The sequence below is a fragment of the Heterodontus francisci genome, chromosome 13, assembly GCF_036365525.1.
Source record: "Heterodontus francisci isolate sHetFra1 chromosome 13, sHetFra1.hap1, whole genome shotgun sequence".
Classification (NCBI taxonomy): domain Eukaryota; kingdom Metazoa; phylum Chordata; class Chondrichthyes; order Heterodontiformes; family Heterodontidae; genus Heterodontus; species Heterodontus francisci.
Genome location: NC_090383.1, coordinates 63,289,406 through 63,313,768, shown reverse-complemented (window position 1 = coordinate 63,313,768; position 24,363 = coordinate 63,289,406). Strand labels below are relative to the sequence as shown.

General features: G+C 45.1%; 1 pseudogene; it reads left to right on the top strand.

Moving 5' to 3' along the window:
• Nucleotides 1–11,600: 11,600 nt before the first annotated feature.
• Nucleotides 11,601–11,768, top strand: LOC137376847 (U2 spliceosomal RNA; annotated as a pseudogene).
• The last annotated feature ends 12,595 nt before the right edge of the window (nucleotides 11,769–24,363 follow it).

The following is a 24,363-nucleotide window of genomic DNA, read 5'->3' as shown; positions in this document are numbered from 1 at the left end:
TTAAGGTCAAAAATGGTAGTGCAAGCTTCAAATCAGCATTACAAGCTGAATGATGTCACGATCTACTGACTGCATAATTCTGGCGTATGCTCCCTGCATGTGTGCTAACTCCCTCACTAAAATGGCCTCTTGTGCGAAGGCACCGCTGCTGTTGTTTTGGAACCAAAACAGCACCTGTAGCGCTGATAAAATGGGCACCACGCAACCAGATTTTGCAGCACTGCCATCTAACCTGTCTTCGAAGAAATTGTCTGGGGATGCATTTTACAACTTTATCCTTCCCTATTCCTTTAGGTTCTTCCCAAGATGAGGAATTGACAGCAGTGGCACTACCAACACAGGCACATCATAGCACATTAGGCCAAACCCACCACCTATCCCAAACACCACCACTCCAGAGAGTGTAGTTTAAAGAAAGGGCAGCGAATAAATTACAAGTCATAAGTGAAGAAGTGCAGGTGGCATAATAGCCAGCCCTGCAGCAAGAACATATTTAAGTTATAGTAAATGGACATTAAAGAATCAAGCCGCTGCATGACGAAGGCAGTTTGTAAATTGACAATCACCAGAAATGGGCCAAGTTTTGTATCCTGGGAACTAACAGGACTTTTAACTGAATTCTCAAAACAAACTGGGAGCTGAAATGAAATTATTCATACAGAGACACAGACACGGTGGATTGACTTCATGAATATGTTCACCATGAAATAGTTGATGCAATCAGACAATGTAATGGTATGCATCTATCCAAGTTTAAGTGAATTATCGCAACCATTGAACTCATGTAGCCAAACTGTAAATAGCACTTACAAGCTAATGAGCTGTGGGTTCCAATATGTCTGGGCAAACACTCACATACTTTGGAAAAGCGAATTCCAAAAACCATTTCATTAAGGTGAAATTCATTCACCAATCTGATGATGCTGATAAGCTAGAATTCTCCCCATCGAAACACCGTCATATGTTAATGAGCTGTGCACGAACCCAAGATGTTGAATTGTTGCAAGATTTAAGAAGTTACAATCAAACGCAGGAGGGGTTTACGTCAATCATTGTCATGGGTGCAATTTTTGTACTCTAAGAAATGTATGTTCAGGGACAAGAGCAGCGACTTGCAAGGGAACCGTGGGCAGGATTGATCATCCGCACAGATGGGAACATACTCCTCTGAGTGATCATCAGGGTGACTGCAGTTCGGAAATTTAGGAACAGCATTTGTGATTACTGATTCAACTTGAAGGTAGCAGAGTACTGATGTTTGTAAGTTATTGGTGGTACAATAAACTGTTAAAAGAATACTGAGTGTACTGAGTCGTGAGCCTTGACCATTTTCCCCACCCAGACAGGTTCGGGTGGGATTTTAGAGTTAAGAGTATAAGAGGAGAGGTGCCGGTTCGCCTACCTACAGCATCAAACACTGGCAAAAAATTTGGCCATGCTGTGAGTCTACACTGCATGCCACCCCCATAAGCAAATGATTTTTTCTTTCTTTTTTAAAATTCGTTCTTAAGATATGGGCATCTCTAGCAAGGTTAACATTCATTAAAATTTGTCCTATTACGTTTTCAATAGACGGATTCAGTGGGCAGTTAAGAGTCAATCACATTGTGAGGGACGAGAGTCACATATAGGCCAGCCCAGGTAAGGACAGCTAGTTTCCTTCCCTAAAGGATAACCGGTGAATCAGTGGGTTCCTGCAACAGCCTGGATAGCTTCTCGGTCACTTTGACTGATACCAGCTTTTTATTTCCAGACTTTTTAAACTGAATTCAAATTCTCAAACCACCATGGTGGGCTTTGAAAGCATGTTCTCTGGAGTTTAATCCAGACCTCTTTGATTATTAGCCCAGCAACACTGTTTTAATTATTGGATGTATCTAATATTTAAAAACATTCACAACCTTGTGACCAATCCATTGGACCATACAATCACTCTTTATCAATTTTATGCAACAGAAACCAAGGCATGACTAAAGCATAAACAGCCTCACTATCATTCTCCTACGCTCCACAGACTAGTCCAGTAACATGACCACTGCACAAATGTCTTGGCTTTGCTTAGCCAACCCCTTCCGAGGATTCACGATGTGCTCCATTGCAATACAGCTAAGAGACAGGCCTTCAGCTATTTCAGAGATATCATAGGAGCCTGTACCCAGAGGTTGAAGACCATGACCAAATAACAGGCCTACCCTATCAAGCTTCAACCCACCACCATATTTGTTCCTTCCATCTGGGGAGGCCTCAGGCACAGCCATAGGTTAAGAATTTGAACAAGCAAACTTATAAGATTGCCAAAAGGAAGCCTAATTTTGGATTAACAGCACATCAGCTGTGCAAATATCCTGAAATAAATATTAATATTTTTAAATCTTCTTTGAATGAAGAGTGTTTGTTGGATGGAAGGTTGGTTGGAAAAAGCATCCTCTGCTGTTTTACAACTGGGGGTTACTTTTGAATTGCAGGCAAGCACAGCAACCAATTTATATATGGCAAGGAGTCACAAACAGCAAATGAATGGATGACCAAATAAACTGCCTGGAGTTTTCTATTTCTGCAGTCACCAGTTGACAACTTTCCACCAATTAAAGTGAACAGGCAGAAAATCACAGAAACAAAACATTGTGACCCTTGCTTATAGTGATGCTGCTTGAAGAAGGAATGGTGGCCAAAAGCTCTGACAATGCAGCAGTCCCTCAGTACTGCTTGTTCAAAATATAGTATTACAGAGAGTTGGGAAGTGGTTTGGGTGGTTTCCACTTTTCACCTCCCAGCTGACAGATAGTGTTTTGTTAAAAATGGTGTGTCAATCCTTGAGTGTTTTTTAGGGTCAAATAAACAGACAAATGACAGGTTTTCTCATAGGTTTTACGAAAAAAAGGTTTTATTTAAACAGCAAAACCTAAATTGTTCTCGACCTTTACCCACTCATGCAGTCACACACACATGCACACATGCAGATAGATAGAAGTGAAAGAGTAAGATGCAATTTAAGTCCCAAGTGATGTAAGAGTTCATATTCACAGAAACCTATTGAATCTTTTTGAGTGGAAAGTCTTTTCAAAGGTGCAGGGCTGGTTGTTTGTAGCCATGAACTTGCTGAGGTGTTATAGATTTCTGGTGGTTAAAACTTCAATCTGGAGGCGGTGGTCACCTTTTAATTTCTCTGCTGCAGCAAGTTGAAGTATAGTATCAGCAGCAGGGTTTCCTCCTTAGCTGGACTGATTCCACAGCCTTTTGCTGGAACTGACTTTCTGTGGTCTTTCTTGATCGTCCCTCTCTCTCCAGAGGACTATCTTTTAAGGTAAAAATATATCACATTTGAGTCTCTGTCAGGTGGCATAGGACCCTTCCCCCTGGTGTGACCACACAATGGTCCAGGATATGGAAACCATTCTTTTACAATAGTACTATTTCACGCCTATTCATCTGGGTTTGGGCTGTGGAGTCAGTTTGTCTACAGAACTTTTGTTAGTTCATTCATGTCATTAAAATGTAATGGGCTCCTTTCAATTTCAATGGGTTCTCCCCAGAGCTAATTCAGACGCAGTTAGTGAGTTTTGTCTTTGCAGACATGCTTGTTTATTGACAGTACAGGAGGGGTCACCTGACCTCTACTTCATTTTGACTGTGGTACAAATGTGCCCATTTTCTTGTGGTTCAGTTTAACAGTTGACATTTAATTTCATAATTTCTACAGTTCATTGTTTATTTCATCACGGCTCCTTCTGAGCATTATAATAGTTTTGGATGAGCAACAATGTCTTTCAGCTAAATGTTGAAAAGACCAAAGCAATCATTTTCAGTCCCCACCAAAAACTCTGTACCTTTTCCCAACCGCTATCTTGGGCCCAACAAATCTGTTTACAAACTTGAAGCCCTGTTCCACCCTGGGTTTCTGATCTCACATCCTCTCTATCGCAAAGATCGCAAACTTCCTTACATAATATTGCCCACCTCCACAAACTCCACACCCCACATAATTCAGCTAATCTGCTAGTAAAACTTCCCAACTACTGGTGGTAGAGTGGCTCTTATCACTGAATCACACCTTGGTCTGTCCCACTACTCCTCTGCACCTTCTCCACCTTTGAGCATCTCACCTTGTTCTACCCCTCTCACCTCTCATTTAAAAACTTCATTCATTGACTGCCAACCTAAACACCATGGCAACTGCTTTCCTCCTGTAGCCTCTGAACCAAGTGACATCTCAGCTTTGGTGATTACAGCCTCCACATCAACTCAGTATGCCCTTTCTCCTTTGATATCACTGCCCTCCTATCCTCCCTTAATCTCTTCCTCCATATAAAGTTCCCTACTCATCTTCCTGGCTATGCCCTCAAACTTGCCATCTCCTATTCTGTCAATTACAGATAAAGCCATCTCTGATCACTTCCTTGTATCGCTCACCACCCACATCCCCTTGCCCTCTCCCAACCTTACTTCCTTCTGTACCTGTGCCTGCAAATATTTATCACCCACTTCACTTACATCTGCACTTTCAAAATCCCAGCTTTCTAGCCTTTGGCTCTCCATTCACCATGATATTTGTGCAGCTACTGATCTTAACCAAACCCTCACCTCCATTTATGATGCCCCAGTCTCCATTAAAACCATTGCTCTCTCTCACTTTAGCCATCCCCCATGGTACAGCCCATCTTGCTCCATTAATACAAGGGAAACTACTTGAAAGTATATGGTGGGCAACCAATTTAGCCAGTCATCCCCATATCTGGCTGAAACACATAAAGCAGTATCAGCTTCTACTCTCCACTGCCAAAATTGCTCACTATTCCAGGGTGATCTTGGAATGCAAAGATAACCCCGGCTTCTTTTCTCTACAGCAAACATTCCTGTTCAACTCCTCTCTCCTGCCTCCCCCACCCTCACCTCCAACAATATGTGCTAGAGTTCATGGACTTCTTGTCACTAAGATTGAGACCATCCATTTAGCTACCTCTGCTGCTTCCCTCCTTTCCCTGAGTCCACAGGGCCAAACCTCCTCTAAGGTTCCTAATGCTCTAGCTCTGAACTCGCATCTTTCTCTAGTTTCGCTCCTATCTTTCCTCATGCCTTCTCTGAGCTCATCTGGTCCATGAGACAAAAGGTGTTTGATAAAGCCACATAACAGGCTTGCCACAAAATTGAAGCCCTGGAATAAAAGGAAAAAAAGTGGCAGCATGGTTACAAAGTTGGCTGAGAGACAAGACAGCATAGTGGTGAACTGTTGTTTTTCACACTGGAGGGATGTATATAGTGGTATTCCTCAGGAGTCAGTACTAGGACAGCTGCTTTTCTTGATCGATATTTCAAAATTTGCAGATGATTCAAAACTTGGAAATAATGTGAACTGTGAGGAGGATAATGATAGACTTCAAGAGGACGCATGGCAGATGAAATTCAACATAGAGAGGTGTGAAGAGATACATTTTGGTAGGAAGAATGAGGAAAAGCAATATAAATGAAAGGGTGAAATTCTAAAAGGAGTGCAGGGCAGAGAGACCTAGGGGTATATGTACACAAATCATTGAAGGTGGCAGGGTAGGTTGAGAAAGTGGTTAAAAAGGCACACACGTTCCTGTGTTTTATAAAGAGTGGCATAGAGTGTAGTGAGAAACTTTTTCTGTTGTCTGATATATGAGATAAATGAGATGTGTGGAGTCCAGGTTGTTGAAGATCTCAAACAGGTTTATTAAACAGCTAAACTATTATATGTACAGAGCAAACTATTTACAGGACTTGCTTTTTGGTGTGACAGTTACAGAGTGAGACTGGCATGTGGTCACATGACTGCACCCTGGTACTTGGCTCATTAGCATACTAAGATCTTAAAAGGCAACAAAAGTACAAAAGCAAGGAAGTTATGGCGAACCTTTATAAAACACTGGTTCGCCTTCAACTGGAGTATTTGTCCAATTCGGGGCACCACACTGTGACGTGAGAGGGTGCAGGAAATGTTTACGAGAATGGTTCTGGGCATGAGGAACTTCAGTTACATGGATAGTTTGGAGAAACTGGGGTTTACTCCTTAGAGAAGAGAAGGTTGAGTGGAGATTTGATAGAGGTGTTTAAAATTATGATGTGTCTAGACAGAGTAAATAGAGAGTAACTATTCCCATTGGTAGAAGGGTTGAGAACTAGAGGACACCAACTTAAGGTGAATGGCAAAAGAACCAACGTAACATGAGGAAAAATGTTTTTACATAGCAAGTGGTTAGGGTCTGCAATGCAATGCCTGAGAGGATGGTGGAGAACGATTCAATTGTGGCTTTCAAAAGTGAATTGTATAAACAACTGAAGGGAAAGATTTGCAGGATTACAGGGAAAATGCAGAGGAGTAGGACTAGCTAAATTGCTCTTGCAGAGAGCTAGCATGGGATCGATGGTCCAATGGCCCACTTCTTTGCTGTAACCATTCCATGATTCCATGTATCTTGGTCAGATTCTGGGAAGTTTGCAGTGAGTAACTCACCTCCTGACTCTTCAAAGCCTTTCCACCATGTGTAAGGCATAAGTTAGGAATATGATATAATATTCTCCACTTGCCTGGATGAGTGCAGCTCCAACAACACACAAGAAGCTCAACACAATCCAGGACAATGTAGCCTGCTTGATTGGGACACAATCCACAACCTACATTGACTCCTTCCCCCAGCGGTGCACCATAGCTACAGTGTGTACCATCTACAAGATGTACCTCATGCACTCGCCAAGGCATCTTTGACAGCACCTTCCAAACCTGTGACCTCTACCGCCTATAAGCACAAGGGAAGAAGGCACATGGGAACACCACCACCTGCAATTTTCCCTCTAAGTTGTACACCATCCTGACTTGAAGATATATCTCTACACGTTCATCATCACTGGGTTAAAATCCTGGAACTCCCTACCTAACAACATTATGGGCCAGATCTTATTCTCCTCCCAACAGCAGATTTTGTGGGGAGGCGGTGCCAGAGAATTGGAGCAGCAGCGGCCACCACGGAACCCGATGCTGGAAATGTCGGTTCCAATTCTCCTAGAGGTGGGATAGACCAATGACGGACTTCCTACCCAGAGGCAAATTGAGGCCCTTAAGCCCTTCCTGTGAGCTTGGGGGCGGTGCCTTCCTCCGTGGGCAATTTGTGGTCCATGGAGGACCCCCACTGGGAGCCAATTCACCCACCGAGGCCCTCCTTCCCCTGGACTGAACGACCACCCCCCAACTCCCCTTGCCAGGGCCATCCGAACTGGCCCTGGTGATCCCGCCTCAGCTACATCTTTCCCGGATTTCCAGCACTAGGCCTGATTCCGAGTCCTCTGCAGTACCAGCAGTGGCCACCACTCCTGGTGGATCCCTATTAGGTGTTTAAAGGGATGGGGATCTTGCCTCCTTAAACCTTCACCCCAAAAGACCGGAGGATTGCTCCAGGGGGCTGAAAAAATGCAGAGATGGGGTTTCCCCTGCTTTTTCAACCCAGCGCTGGGAGCCCCACCTCCTGCGCAAAATCTACATGGGTGTATCTACATCACATGGACTGCAGTGGTTCAAGAAGTCGGCTCACCAGTCCTTCTCAAGGGAAATTTCGAATGGTCAATAGGAATAATTTTACTCTCTCCAACTCTTGCATAATTGTGACACATCTATTATTTACCTATAATTTCCTCTGGCCCATTTAATACAGCCCTCGTTTTCAAGTCTCCCATCGCAATGATCGCCTCTTATCCTGTTATCATTCTGATGAATCAGTTCCCCTTTTCCATAAATCTAATATTCATTCTATAATGGGTCCTTAAAATTACATACAGTACATTAACTGGGGAAGATTTCTTATCACTTCCATGTTTTTTAAAATATATTTGACGCCCTTGAATATAACACCTGGAATCCAATTTGCCATGTTTATGGTTTTTTCCATCTGCAATCTTGCTTTTAAAGATTTGTGGTCTGTATTTTAAATTTTGTAGTTCTTTGATTCCACTGATTTTTTCTTCATTTAGGGTAAATTTTCATTTTTTGCTCTTTATCACCAAATATATGACCTCATATTTATCAACATTGAATTGCATTTGCCTCTAATCTGCCCATACCTCTAATTTATTTATATCCTACAGTCTCCCACATTCTCCCTCACAATTTTCTCTGTTGTCTAATTTGATATTCTCAGCAAATTCTTATTATTCCCTCAATTTTCATGCCCAAATCATCCATTGTCCATGAATTCCATAGAACATAAAGTGTAAAATCTAGAATCTGGTGGCATGAACATTTGTTCTGTGTTTACCTATATTGTTTCCTCACCTATTCAAGAGTGCTTTGTGTGTCCTCCTTTTAACTGGAAGTATTGCAAATAAGTTGAATTTGGTCCATAAATCTTGACATGAAGAGCACTTCACTGCTTTGTGAGTTTTGACTCATATCTACTTCTGCTCACCTAATAGGATAAGAATATTTGATTTAGCAATTGCTCTGCCAACACATTATGAATTCCTTAAAGATGTCTCCCTTTCAATCTATTCAAAGTTGATGAGATTCTGTGCACTTGTGACCACTTGCTTTAAATACTAGCTAACGCACCAAGCCCTTTAATCTAACCAAACTACTGCAAAGCAGGCTTTTTAACTATGCTACTTGGCTGCAGATCCTGTGTAATATTTAAAAGGAAAACAGCAACACAACCCTCCACCAAGTTAGATTTATTACAGAAACCAGTAAGCAATGGAAAGGTTAAACACACTCAGTAATTTTGCTGCTCTTGTCAAAATATTTTAATTACAATCAGTTCTCATTATAAACAAAAACATAATTTTCTAGAGACAAATCATCTTTATCTAGTCTTCTGACAGTTGCAGTCTAAAACTCAATTACTGTGGATTACATTAGTTTCAGCACATGCTTAATTATTGGTCATTGAACGCATGGAAAGTACATCTTCTCACTGAGGCTGAGGCAATTACATTAGATAAATCAGGACTTTATTTCAAGTCTAAGAGCTAACTTCATCATTTTAATTACTCCATTTGAATCTTCATTTTCTGACTGCCAAAGCAATGAACTTGTCCAGCATCTTAGACAGTGGTATTTAAAGTTCACTGCTGATCGTAAGTGCTGGATCAGTTCTGAACCTAAAATCCTGACTGCAGCTGTCTAAAAGAGAAAAGGGTAGAACTTGCATTGAGGTTTTCCTGATCTCCTGTCATAACTTTGGCAGAAAGATAGGCAACATCTTTGGAATAATTATGCAATTGACAAGCTTATTTGGTTCACAATTTCATAGTAGTATCATAGTAGTAGGAGGCCATTCAGTCCTGTGAAGGCTCTTTGGTAAAACTATCCAACTAGTCAATTCCTCTGTAGCCTGTAATTTTTTTTTCTCTTCAACTATTTGTCCAATTCCCTTTTGAAAGTTACTATTGAATCTGTTACCACCATCCTTTCAGGCAGTGCATTCCAAATTGTAACAAAGCACTGCATAAAAAAGTTGCCTCATGTCACCTCTGGTTCTTTTGCCAATCACCTTAATTCAGTGCCCTTACTGACCCTCTGCCACTGGAAATGGTTTCCCCTTATTTACTCATGGTTTTGAACACCTTAATCAAATCTCTCTCAACCTTCTCTGCTATAAGGAGAACAACCCCAGTCTCCAGTCTCTCCACTAACTGAAGTCCCTCATTGCTGGTACTAATCTAGTAAATCTCTTCTGCACCCTCTCTGAAGTATTGACATCCTTCTTACCATGTGGTTCTCAGAATTGAACATAGTACTCCACCCGAGGTCTAAACAATGTTTTATAAAGTTTTAGCATAATTTCTTTTCTTTTGTACTCTATGCCGCTATTAATGAAGCCAAGGATGCCATATGTTTTTCCAACAGCCTTCTCAACTTGTCCTGCCGCCATCTAAGATTTGTGTACATACATCCCCAGGTTTCTCTGTTCCTCCACACCCTTTAAAATTGTACCATTTAATTTCTGCTGCCTTTATTTTTCTTTCCAAAATGCATCACTTTACATTTCTGTGCATTAAATTTCATCTGCCATGTGTCTTACCATTTTATCAATCAGCCAATATCTGTCTACGTCTTCCTGATGTTTGTTACTATCCTTTGATTGCAATTCACCTGGGCAAGATCCCTTTTTAATGCATTGAAATTAGCCTTCCTTGAGTTAAGTATTTTTATGCTTGATTATTCTTTGTCCTTTTCCATGATTATTCTAAATCTAATGCTATTAAATCAGGAGAGAGAAATAAGAAATATGTGAGCAAAACATTAGAGCAGGAGGACATGTTAGGGTGTATGGCCCAAAGAAGGGTTCTTTATACAAACACACAGAGCATAAACAACATATTGAATGAATTGCAGGTGAAAATTCAATTTGGAGGGTATGTCATGGTGACCATTACTGAGACATGGCTGCCACGCGATCAGGCCTGGGAACAAATCATACCTGGTTATAAGGTCTACAAGAAAGATATGGAAAATGGCAGAGTGGGAGGAGTAGCCTTCATAATTAAAGATTAAAACATTTCAATGGCAAGAGGGGATATAATGAGAGGTAAGCAGGCAGTGGAAACTTTGTGGATAGAATTAAGAAACAGAAAAGGATTTAAGACAGGACTGGGAGTTGTACATAGGCCCCTTGGTGGCAGCTGTGAAGTGGTAAATCTCACAAATGCAGAGATTAGACAAGCATGTAGCAAAGGCAGAATGGTTTTAACAGGGATTTTAACTTTCATATAGATTGGGATAAGCAGACTAGTACATGCCAGAAAAGTAATGAATTTCTTTGTTTCTGGCATAGTTTTCTGCAACAATATAACCTTGAACCAAGAAGGGGGAACGCCACATTAGGGGCTGGATCTTCTTGTCCCACTGCTGGGAGCAGCAGCGGGGGCAGAAAATGGTGGCCACCCCACACGGGACCCGCACCGCAGGCTGCCAACCCTGGAAAACAAAATGCAGAGATCCCCCTGTCCGCCCCCATTCATAAAATAATAGAGTTCATCCCTTCCCCCCCACATCGATACACAAAATGCAGAGGTGACCCCTTCCCCTCCTCGGTGACGCCAACTTCTCGTGGATGGGAAAGTGAAGGCATATGAGTGCCGCATGTCGAGCTTAAGATCAGGAATGGATGGGAGGATTGTGGCAGATGACATTGAAATTTATGCAGAGAGGTACTTTAAAAATTTAAACTAGGGTCCCATTGCAGAGCGGCAGACGCACCGCCATGGAGCTTTCTCCAACCCCGGGAAGATGGGGCTCAGCAATCCCAGTGTCGGGTTCTGTGGAGGCCACAGCCACTCCGATTCTCCAGCTCTCCCACCATGGAACCCACATCAAAAGGATAAAAAGATCCAGCCCCAGATTTAGTAATAAGTAATGAGCCAGATTTAGTTAACATCCGAATGGTGCATGAACATTTTCTCATGCCAATCACAATAGGATCATATTCAAAGTAATAAATGAAAAGGAGAAATGAGAGACAGCTACTAAGATTCTAGATTTAGGTAAGGCTGACTTCAAAGGGATGAGACAGAAACAGCCCTCAGTCAACTGGGCAAATCTGTTAATGAGTAAAATGACAGAAGATTAGTGGGAGATGTTCAGAAAAGAATTTAATGCTTCTCGGCCTTTTGGCTAAAATCAAGTGTAGTATCTGCTCTTATCAGTGCTTACTTGGTTGAGAAGAGACCATGATCATTGCCTTTTGATCATGGGGAAGCTTTGAGTAAAATGGTTATAACCAATCTTCGAGCTTCGGGTCAGGGAGTGCGCAACACCGTTCGGGTGGTCATGAAGGACAGGAAAGGAGATGTACCGGTCAATTGCACCTTCTTCATCAAGAAAATTCTCTTCGATTGCTGCAGATTTCAAGCGATGGACGTCTTCTGCCTGCAGGATTTCCCCAGCAGTGGATACTTCGACGTGACGTTCCGGAACGTGGCGGGATGCATCAAGTTCCTGAAGGCGTTCAAGGAGAAAGGGGACTGGGCACCACTGTCGATCGATCCTCACAGCAGAGCCACTCTTCACGCTTCCTTCACAACGGGACCGGGTGGAGATGATTCACCTCTACAACCCCCATGTTCCGGTGGTGGATGTACTCACCTTTCTCGCCAGGTACGTCGAGGTGGCTGGCAGCAGCACAGATGTCAAGGACCCCTTTGGGATTTGGACCAGCAAGCAGCAGGTCAAGGTGACCTTGAAGGTCGATCCCAGTGGAGCCATCATCCACCCTCCCTCCAGCTTCGCTATCGGGGGAAGTCGAGGCTTCTTGGTCTACGCTGGGCAGCCCAGAGTTTGCCGCACCTGTGGCAAATCTGGTCACGTGGTGGCCAACTGCAGCACGGTTGTTTGCAAGAACTGCAAGGAGGAAGGCCATCAGACCAAGGACTGTAAGCAGGCTAAGTGTTGCAACTTGTGCGGTGCGGCAGGCCATCTCTACAAAACCTGCCCCAAACGCTGCCTCAGTTATGCTCAGGCGGCAAGGTCCAAGGAAAGGCCAGGAGAAGGTTCAACGAAGGCGTCCGGTGTTCGAAAGGAGACCAGCAACCTTCTCCGCAGTGAGGAACTTCAACCTGAGAAGGAGAAGGAAGGGGAGGCAGCTGAAACCAGCGACCCAGCACCTACCCTGCGCTCGGAAACTCCTCCTCCACAGACAGAATCAATGGAGGAGGAGGCAGCAGATGGACAAACAGGTCAGTGGCAAGTGGTCCAGAGGAAAACCACAAAGAAAAAACATCCAAAAGCGGAACAGGCCACCACCCGAACCAATGTCAAGAGGAGGCTACCTTCTGAATCAGACTGCAACAGCTCCTCTTCACTGGACGGGGGAATGCTGGAACGACAGCCCCTTCAAAAGAGGCGGCAGAACTCCAAGGAGATGGAAGATAAAGCATCCCAGCCCCCGGGCACTGGAAGCTGTGATTGGCCCGGCGTGCCCCAACCCCAAAGCGCCACACGTAAGGACATGGCCAACGCATCTCAGCTCCGGGACACCGGGAGCAAAGACACGTCTGGCGCACCTCAGCTCCGGGAAGCCGGGATGTTTTCGAGGAGGAACAGATGGAAGCAGCAGAGGATAACCCAACCTTTGCTGCCTACAAGACCCCCCCGATGTCACCCCAGCGGAAAAACCCCTGCATGAAAAACCAGGAGGGGTTTCTAAGCCCAACTATTGTCAAACAGCTTGCTCACACGATGGGTATGCAGGAACATCCCGAAGGACTGGGACTAGCAAGGACAAATCGTATGGGAAGCAACAATTAACTTTTTAAAGAATGGGTGTAAAGATTGCTTCCATTAATGTGCATAGCAATGAATCTACTACGCGATGTGTTTCAACCTTGCATTACCTCGCCAAGGTCAAAGCCGACCTACTGTTTCTGCAGGAGTGTGGAATACCACACGTCAGCACCTACAGGCAGTGGTCGCGATGGTGGTCCCACGGGCCATCGATCTGGTCGGGGGGTAATGATTGCCGTTCCTCCGGCCTGGGTATTCTGCTGCGGGGAGGTAATTTCACCATCTCCGAAGTTAAGGAGGTGGTGGGCGGTCGCCTCCTCGTAGCAAATGTAATGTACAACAACGCTCCGCTCCGGTTGATCAACGTGTACGCCCCGGTACAACGCAGCGAGCGGCTGACTGTCTTCCAGCTGCTCCCACTGCTGCTGGCGACGTCCAGGCCGGTCATCCTAGGTGGTGACTTCAACTGCATCATCGATGCGGCTGGACGATCCGGCAGTGACGACAGCAAACTGGACGCTACGTCCAGATTCCTAATAGAAACAATTAAAGATGCCAAACTGCACGACGTCTTCAGCAAACCTGCAGACGGAGCGCAGCGCAGATACACATGGTCAAGATCGGACGGGTCTGCCCGTTCCAGGATTGACTTCCTGTTTGTGTCCCGTGCCGTCATGGTCGGATCCACCGATGTCAAGCCGGTGTTCTTCTCCGACCACTGCCTCTTACTGGCCGACTGTCACTTACACGATGACCAGCGGGTTGGCAGAGGGACGTGGAAGCTCAATGCTACACTGCTGACCCCAGAGAACGTTGAGGAACTTAAAAGGGATTACAGAGGTTGGAGGACCGTGAAACCCAGTTCACTGGTGGGAAGCGATTAAGGAGAACATCAAGAGGTTCTTCATCCACAAAGGTGTTCAGAGGGCAAGAGAGAGACAGAGGGAAATGTCCCCACTCCAGAAAAGTATGCAAAATCTGCTCCAGTTGCAGTGAATGGGGGTCGAGGTCAAGGAGGACCTCCAAGAGGTGAAGAGCCAGCAGGCCTCGCTCTTTGCCAAGGAGGCCTCCAAGATCATCTTCCGGTCCAGAGTCCACTCCATCGAGCAGGATGAGACGTGCTCGCGTTACTTCTTCCAAAAGGTACACAGAGAGAGCTCTGTCATCAGCAGCCTGAAGGAAGAAGATGGCTCGGTAACGTCTTCGCAGTCCGACATACTAAGGATCAGCAAATCCTTTTATGCTGGGCTGTATGACGCGAAGCCCACAGACAGCAGAGCCTCCCAGTCCTTCCTGTCATCTATCACAGAGGTCTTAGATGACAGCAGGAAGGAGAGACTGGACAAGCCGCTAACTCTGGACGAGCTGACAAAGGCCGTCGAGTCCTTCGAGACGAGTAAAACTCCCGGAAGCGACGGCTTACCGGTCGAGTTGTACTCGGCCCTGTGGGACTGGGTCGGCCCAAACCTGCTGGAAGTATACGAGAGTATGCTCCTGGCCGGCAGCATGTCGGAATCCAGGAGGAAAGGCATCATCACCCTCATTTACAAGCGGAAGGGGGAGAGGGCAGAAATCAGAAATTGGCGGCCCATCTCACTGCTTAATGTTGACTACAAGATTCTGTCCAAAGTCATAGCCAGTCGAGTCAAGTCTGCTCTGGAGTTGGTGATCCACCCTGATCAGACCTGTACTGTACCCGGCAGGAAGATCTCCGATAGTCTCGCGCTACTCAGGGATACGATCGCCTATGTACGGGACAGGAGGGTGGACACCTGCCTCATCAGCCTGGACCAGGAGAAGGCTTTTGACAGGATATCGCACACCTACATGATGGACGTGCTTTCCAAAATGGGGTTTGGGGAGGGAATCTGCAATTGGATCAAACTCCTCTGCACAAACATCAGTAGTGCAGTCTAAATCAACGGGTGGGAATTGGAAAGTTTCCCGATCCAATCTGGAGTCAGACAGGGCTGTCCTCTCTCCCCTGTCTTGTTTGTTTGCTGTATTGAACCCTTGGCTGAGTCTATTAGGAAGGATGCGAGCATAAGAGGGGTGACAATCCCAGGCAGCGGAGGCACTCAGGTTAAAACCTCCCTGTACATGGATGATGTCGCCGTCTTCTTCTCGGCTCCGCGGTCTGTTCGCAGACTGATGAGCATCTGCGACCAGTTCGAACTGGCCTCGGGAGCCAAAGTTAACCACGGCAAGAGCAAGGCCATGTTCTTTGGGAACTGGGCTGACCGATCCTTTGTCCCGTTCACCGTCAGGTCAGATTACCTGAAGGTGCTGGGGATATGGTTCGGAAGGGCCGGGGCGTGCACCAAAACCTGGGAGGAGCGAGTAGCCAAGGTACGACAAACGTTGGGCATGTGGGGGCAGCGATCTCTCTCCATCATGGGCAAGAACCTAGTCATCAGGTGCGAGGTGCTCACGTTGTTGCTGAACGTGGCGCAGGTCTGGCCCATACCCCACTCCTGCGCTGTGGCGGTCACCCGAGCCATTTTCCGCTTCATCTGGGGATCTAAAATGGACCGGGTCCGGAGGGACACGATGTTCAAATCTCTGGATAAGGGCGGGAAAAATGTACCCAACGTGGCCCTCATCCTGATGACCACCTTCGTGTGCGGCTGCATCACGCTGTGTGTGGACCTCCAGTACGCAAACTCCAAGTGTCACTACGTGCTGAGGTTCTATCTGTCCCCGTTGTTGCGGAGGATGGTCCTGGTCACATTGTCTCGGAACACTCCATGCAGTTGGGCTGTGCTGTACCACCTATCCTTCGTGGAGCTGTTTCTGCGGGAAAACACCTTTGACTGCCGGTCCATCAGGCAGTGGTCTGCACGGAATGTCCTCAAGGCCCTACGGGAAAAGGAGACGGTGGATCCTGTCGGATGGTTCCCCGAGCAGACCGTCAAAGTCATTTGGCGGAATGCCTCATCACCAGAACTTTCAAACAAGCACCAAGACGTAGCTTGGCTGGTGGTGAGAAGGGCCCTCCCCGTCAGATCCTTCATGCACACCTGAAGTCTCGCCGCCTCTGCACAATGCCCCCACAGTGGCTGTGGTGGGGAAGAGATGGTTGCCCACCTCTTCCTGGAATGTGTCTTCGCAAAGCAGGTGTGGAAAGAGATGCAGTGGTTTTTGTCGAGGTTCATCCCAAGCAGCTCTGTAACACAGGAGTCTGTGCTCTACGGGCTGTTCCCAGGGACTCACACCGAGACAAACATCAACTGCTGCTGGAGGACTATCAATTCAGTGAAAGACGCCCTTTGGTCTGCCCGAAACCTGCTGGTCTTCCAGCGCAAAGAGTTGTCCACCACCGAATGTTGCAGACTGGCACATTCCAAGGTCCAGGACTACGTGCTGAGGGACGCACTAAAGCTTGGGGCAGCCGCAGCAAAGGCTCAATGGGGAAAGACCACAGTGTAAGGTCCCCCACCAAGCTGGACTGAGGGGCTGGATCCATGGGAAACCCCTCGAACTGTATCGTTAATATTCTGAATTGCTGTAAATGTAAAACTGTAATTGACATGACAATTGTGAAACGGAAGGGTTGTGAAGAAACTCATGATAGTATTGAAGGAAACTGATCTCCCTTGCAATGTCTGTATTTTTTGGTGCTGTTTGAAACTGTTTGGCAATGTAATTTTCACAGAATTTTATGAATAAAGTTTATTTTGGAAATAAAAAAAAAGAAAAGAATTTAATGTGTTACTGAGCCAGTTTATACCCCTAAAGGGCAAGAGTCTACTTGCCAAAAGAGACAGCCATGGAAAACTGAAGAGGTAAGAAACAACATAAAACTAAATGAATAAAAGAGACAAAGATGCAAAAAATGGCACAGATCCTGGTGAATGGGAAAGATAAAGAGAACAGCAAAGGGTGACAAAACAGATGGTAAGAGCTACAAAAAGTGAGTATGAAAAGGAACTTGCAAGGGATAACAAAATCAACATAAAAATGTTTTACGATTTTATTGGGAAAAATAGGGTGGCCAGGAGCAATGCGGGCCCCTTCAAAACTGATAACGGTAATCCTGTCAATGAGAATAATGAAATGACTGATCGGCTGAATAATAACTTTGCAACAGTATTTACAGTAGAGGAAGAGGTCAGCATGCCAGAAATCCCAAGGAAACTAATACTGAATCAAGGACAGAGACTCACCAAATTAACATGAACAAAATAACAGTAATGAAGAAAATAATTGCATTAAAGAATGATAAATCCTCAGAACCAGATGGTTTCCATCCCAGGATGCTAGATCAATTGTAAATTTTAAACCTGAGATTGATAGATTTTGTTCTCCAAAGGTGTTAAGCAATATGGGGCTAAAGCGGATATATGGGGCCAGATTTTGAAAGGGCCGTGGAGTCGGGAGCCGGGGCAGACGCGATTTAACCTGACGCCCCCAGGATGTCCGCAATTTTTAATGTGAGGGTGGGGGGGAGGGAACGAGGAAGCCGCTCGCCTCCAATTAAGGGGCCATTAAGCACCTTTTGGAGCTCGTTAAGGAGGCTGGGGGGTTGGGGGGGGGGGGTCCGCACCACAATTTTCAAAGAGGAACCTGCGAGCCCGACCAGTGTGATGCACAATAATGCACAGCTGTCGGGTTCGCAGTGGGTCGGGGCCCAACTTTGTTCTTTGAAGAAGAAATGTTTTCAACCTATGGGGATCTTGCGCTGGGCCCAGCTCAGGATATTTTTTTTTTATTATGGAACTGCTGTCTCACCTGTTCATTCTGCTGTCCTGGCTGAGGAGCTGCTTGTTCTCCTCTGCAAGGCAGTGGCAGATCACATTATGGCTGCCGCTTGCCTTTGCCTCTGGCGCAGGAGGGCAGTTCCCATCTTCTGCAGACATTCAGTGCCACTAATTGGGCACTGAGCTCACCTCCTGCCCATTTGAGGATCGCATCGCGTTGGCAGTGCAGCTGAGGTGCAGGGTCGGGATCCGGAAATCATCCAGGCGTCAGGTTCCCGACCCTGCTTTGAAAATCCAGCCCATGATCAGCCATGATTTCATTGATTGGTGGGACAGGCTCAAGGGGATGAATGGCCTTGACCTGTTCCTATGATCCCTGACCCCTTAATGCTCCCTCATGTAAACCTCCTCCACTTGCCCCAGTTCATTTCCTAGCACTAGATCCAGCTCTGGTTCCTTCTTCATTGTGCTGGAAACACACTGATCATATAAGTTCTCTTGTACAGATTTCAGAAATTCCTCCCCATTTTTGTCCTTTACACTGGGTGGTGCAGTGGTTAGCACTGCAGCCTCACAGCTCCAGTGACCTGGTTTAGGTTCTGGGTACTGCCTGTGTGGAGTTTGCAAGTTCTCCCTGTGACCGTGTGAGTTTTCATCGGGTGCTCCGATTTTTTCCCACAGCCAAAGACTTGCAGGTCGATAGGTAAATTGGCCATTGTAAATTGCCCTTAGTATAGGTAGGTGGTAGGAGAATTGAGGGAAGGTGGGGATGTGGTAGGGAATATGGGATTAATGTAGAATTAGTATAAATGGGTGTTTGATGGTCAGCACAGACTTGGTGGGCTGAAGGGCCTGTTTCAGTGCTGTATCTCTCTATGACTATGACTGTTAAGATAATTGACATTCCCCATTATCATTACTCTAAAATTCTTGTAGCTTTCTATAATTTGCCATTAAATATGCTCCTCTTTCTTCTTCCCACGATTTGTTGGCCTATAGTATACACTCAGCAACATAAAAGCTCTTCTATTGTTTCTTAATTCTAATTAAATGGATTCTGTCTTGGCCCTTCAACTACATTATCCGCTTACAGTGCTAGAATAGCTTTTATTTAATGAATACAGTCATCCCTTCATTTTTCTTCCTTCCCTACCTTTTCTGAATACCTTAAAGCCAGGAATATTAATCCTCCCCGTCTTTTAGTCAAGTTTCTGTTATTGCCACTGCATCATAGTCCCATGTGGTGACTTGTGCCTGAGGTTACCAACCGTATTTATCATGCTACCTACACACACTCCAAATTCACCTTAAAGTCCTTTGCATTTGCTCCCTGTCTGATCCCTCCTACTTCTGAACTATTCTTTACTCTAGTGTATTTGTCTCTCTCAGTCCTCCTTGCACCTTGTTTCTGCTCTCTAATGTATCATCCTAATTCCCATCCCCTTCTTCAGGGAAAATAATGCTAAGCTCACAGTGCACACCCTTATTATTGGCTAAAACTCGCAGCAGCTTAAGGTGAGGAAGAAATACATCATGAGTTGCAGATCACCATAAATGTTTGGAAGACATGAGCTGCTCTGCCATATGCCTGGCAGACACTGGAGCTCGCCATCAGTCTCCTCGTGAGTTTCAAGAAATTGCTGCATTTGCACTGTTAAAACAATTTTTTTTATTCGTTCAGGGGATTTGGGCGTGACTGGCTAGGATAGCATTTATTGTCCATCCCTAATCGCCCTTGAGAAGGTGGTGGTGATCTGCCTTCTTGAACTACTGCCGTGCTTGTGTGTAGGTACACCAATAGTGCAGTTAGGAAGGGAGTTCCAAGATCTTGACCCAGCGACAGTGAATGAACAGCTATATAGTTCCAAGTCAGGATGGTGTGTGGCTTGGAGTGGAACTTGCAGGTGGTGGTGTTCCCATGCATCTGCTGCCCTTGCCCTTCTAGGTGGTAGAGGTCACGGGTTTGGAAGTTGCCATCGAAGGTGCCTTGGTGAGTTGCTGCAGTGCATCTTGTAGATGGTACATACTGCTGCCAATGTGCATAGATGGTGGAGGGAGTGAATGTTGAAGGTGGTGGATGGGGTGTCAATCATGCGAGTTGCTTTGTCCTGGATGGTGTTAAACTCAATGCAAAATTTTAGGGTACGTACTTAACACAGGAAGAACCCTTTTAATGACAATATTTATGTTCCTGCCATGCCACTTTATCTCGGAGGCCCAGGGACAGATCAATTGAAATTGTGGCATTTCATTCCTGCTGGTGGAAAATTGTTCCTAGATATTTTTAAAAGTTAAACTGTGACAAAAATAGGTTTTTCTTATTTTTCCTTTCTGTCTCTTTTCTCTCACTACTTCTTAATCCAATCTTTTTTCCTTCTCGTCTTTTTCTGTATCTAATTTGACTTACCTTCAGGAGCGGAGAGCAGTCGGACCTCTTCCAGCGTGCGCTGGAGTTTTGAAAAAAAAAGAAAAAAGCCAACATTAACGTCACAGGAAAGGTGCAAGGTGATTGGTTGGTGAGTCACTGCTGTTAGGGAATAGCTCTAAATAGCTGGGTAAGTATTTAAGGTGAGAAAGGTTTACATTTTTTTTTCATATATAGTAAGTAGTGTTTTTTTAGGGAGTTCTGTGGTAATGAGGGCCAGGGAACAAGGGCCCTAGAGTAACTGATATTATTGGACATTAAGATCTTCCAAAAGGTTAATTTAAAGGGTTAAGTCATGGCAGGAGAGCTCAAAGCCGTGGTGTGCTCCTCGTGCTCCATGTCGGAAGCCGGGAACATTTCTAGTGCCCGGGACCAGCATGTGTGCAGGAAGTGTCACCAGCTGCAACTCCTGGAAGCCTGGGTTTCGGAGCTGGAGCAGCAGCTGGGGACACTGTGGGGCATCCGCGAGGTGGAGAGTATTGTTGAAAGCACATATAGAGAGGTGGTCACACCGCAGGTTCAGACTCCACAGGCAGGAAGGGAATGGGTGACCAAGGCAGGCAGTTCAGGAATTTCCTGTGGCTATTTCCCTGCAAAATGGATATACTGCTTTGGATACTGTTGAGGGGAATGGCCTCTCAGGGGAAAGCAGCAACAGCCCAATTCGTTGCACCACAGTTGGCTCTGCTGCACAGGGGAAGAGTAAAAAGTGTGGGAATGCAATAATTATAGGGGATTCAATTGTAAGGGTAATAGATAGGCTTTCTGTGGCCGCAAAAGAGACTCCAGGGTGGTATGTTGTCTCCCTGGTGCTAGGTCAAGGATGTTTCAGAGCAGTTACAGGACATTCTGAAGGGGGAGGGTGAACAGCCAGTGGTCGTGGTACACATTGGTACAAACGACATAGGTAAAAAAAAGGATTAGATCCTAAAAGCAGAATATAGGGAGCTAGGAAGTAAGTTGAAAAGTAGGACCTCAAAGGTAGTGATCTCAGGATTACTACCAGTGCCACATGCTAGTCAGAGTAGAAATACAGAATATATCGGATGAACACGTGGCTGAAGAGATGGTGTGACAGGGAGGGTTTTAGATTCCTGGGACATTGGGACCGGATCTGGGGAAGGTGGGACCAGTACAAACTGGACGGGTTACACCTGGGCAGGACCGGGATGATGTCCTAGGGGGAGTATTTGCTAGAGTGGTTGGGGAGGGTTTAAACTAAAATGGCAGGGGGATGGGAACCTTTGCAAAGAGTCAGAGGAGAGGGGATCAAAGACAAGAACAAAAGACAGTAAGGGGAATAAGAAAAGTGATAGACAGAGAAATCAAAGGCTAGAATCAAACAGGGTCACAGTGAAAAAGAATGGGAAAGGGACAAGTATTGTTAAAAAGTCAAGCCTTAAGGCTTTGTGCCTTAACGCGCGGAGCATTCGCAATAAAGTGGATGAATTAATTGCGCAAATATATGTAAACGGTTATGATATAGTTGGGATTACAGAGACATGGCTGCAAGGTGACCAGGGATGGGAAGTGAACATCCAGGGGTATTCAGTATTTAGGAAGATCAGACAAAAAGTAAAAGGCGGTGGAGTTGCATTGCTGGTTAAAGAGGAAATTAATGCAAGAGTGAGGAAAGATATTAGCTCAGACGATGTGGAATCTGTATGGGTAGAGCTGAGGAACATTAAGGGGCAAAAAACTTTAGTGGGGGTTGTATATAGACGCCCAAATTGTAGTAGTGATGTTGGGAATGGCATTAAACAGGCAATTAGAGACGCATGCAATAAAGGAACATCTATAATTATGGGTGAATTTAATCTGCATGTAGATTGGGCAAATCAAATTAGTCACAATACCGTAGAGGAGGAATTCTTGGAGTGTATATGGGATGGTTTTCTGGACCAATACATTGAGGAACCAAGTAGAGAACAGGCCATCCTAGACTGGGTATTGTGTAATGAGAGAGGAATAATTGACAATCTAGTGGTGCGAGACCCCTTGGGGATGAGCAACCATAATATGATAGAATTCTTCATCAAGCTGGAGAATGATGTAGTTGATTCTGAAACAAGGGTCATGAATCTTAGTAAAGGAAACTACAAAGGTATGAGGTGCGAGTTGGCTATGACGGATTGGGAAACGTTACTTAAAGGGATGACGGTGGATAGGCAATGGCAAACATTTAAAGAGCGCATGGATGAACTGCAACAATTGTTTATCCCTGTCTGGCGCAAAAGTAAAACGGGAAAGGTAGCCAAACCAAGGCTTACAAGGGAAATTAGAGATAGCATTAGATCCAAGAAAGAGGCATATAAATTTGCCAGAAAAAATAACAGACCTGAGGATTGGGAGCAGTTTAGAATTCAGCAAAGGAGGATCAAGGGATTGATTAAGAAGGGGAAAATAGAGTATGAGAGCAAGCTTGTGGGGAACATAAAAACTGACTGTAAAAGTTTCTATAGGTACGTGAAGAGAAAAAGATTGGTGAAGACAAATGTACGTCCCTTACAGTCAGAAACAGGGGAATTTATTATTGGGAACAAAGAAATGGCTGACCAACTAAATGCATACTTTGGTTCTGTCTTCACAATGGAGGACACAAATATCATACCAGAAATGTTGGGGAACACAGGGCTTAGTGAAAGAGAGGAACTGAAAGAAATCGGTATGAGTAGAGAAATGGTGTTGGGGAAATTGATGGGATTGAAGGCCGATAAATCCCCAGGGACTGATGATATGCATCCCAGAGTACTTAAGGAAGTGGTTCTAGAAATAGTGGATGCATTGGTGGTCATCTTCCAAGATTCTATAGACTCTGCAACAGTTCCTACAGATTGGAGGGTAGCTAATGTAACCCCACTATTTAAAAAGGGAGGTAGAGAGAAAGCAGGGAATTATAGACCAGTCAGCCTGATGTCAGTAGTGGGGAAAATTCTAGAGTCCATTATCATAGATTTTATAGCAGAGCACTTGGAGAACAGTGGTAGAATCGGGCAGAGTCAGCATGGATTTACAAGAGGGAAATCATGCTTGACAAATCTACTAGAATTCTTTGAGGAAGTAACGAGTAGAGTTGATGAGGGGGAGCCAGTGGATGTGGTTTATTTGGACTTTCAGAAGGCTTTGGACAAAGTCCCACATAAGAGATTAGCATGTAAAATTAAAGCGCATGGGGTTGGGGGTAGTGTATTGCGATGGATAGAAAATTGGTTGGCAGACAGGAAATAAAGAGGAAGGATAAATGGGTCTTTTTCCGAATGGCAGGCAGTGACTAGTCACAATATATATTAATGATTTAGATGAGGGAACTAAATGTAATCTCTCCAAATTTGCAAATGACACAAAACTGGGTGGGAGGGTGAGTTGCGAGGAGGATGCAGAGAGGCTTCAGGATGATTTGGACAAGTTGAGTGAGTGGGCTAATGCATGGCAGATGTAGTGTAATGTGGATAAATGTGAGGTTATCCACTTTGGTAGCAAAAACAGGAAGGCAGATTATTATCTGAACAGCTATAAACTGAGGAAGGGGAATATGCAACGAGATCTGGGTGTTCTCGTACACCAGTCACTGAAGGCAAGCATGCAGGTCCAACAGGCGGTAAAAAAGGCAAATGGTATGTTGGACTTCACAGCGAGAGGATTCTAGTACAAGAGCAGGGATGTCTTGCTGCAATTATGCAGGGCCTTGGTGAGGCCACACCTGGAATATTGTGTGCAGTTTTGGTCTCCTTATCTGCTTATCTTGCTTTAGAGGGAGTGCAGCGAAGGTTTACCAGACTGATTCCTGGGATGGTGCGACTGACATATGAAGAGAGATTGAGTCGGTTACAATTATATTCACTGGAGTTCAGAAGAGTGAGGGGGATCTCATAGAAACCTATGAAATTCTAACAGGACTTGACAGGGTAGATGCAGGAAGGATGTTCCCGATGGTGGGGAAGTCCAAACCAGGGGTCATAGTCTCCTACGGGGTAAACCATTCAGGACTGAGATGAGGAGAAATTTCTTCA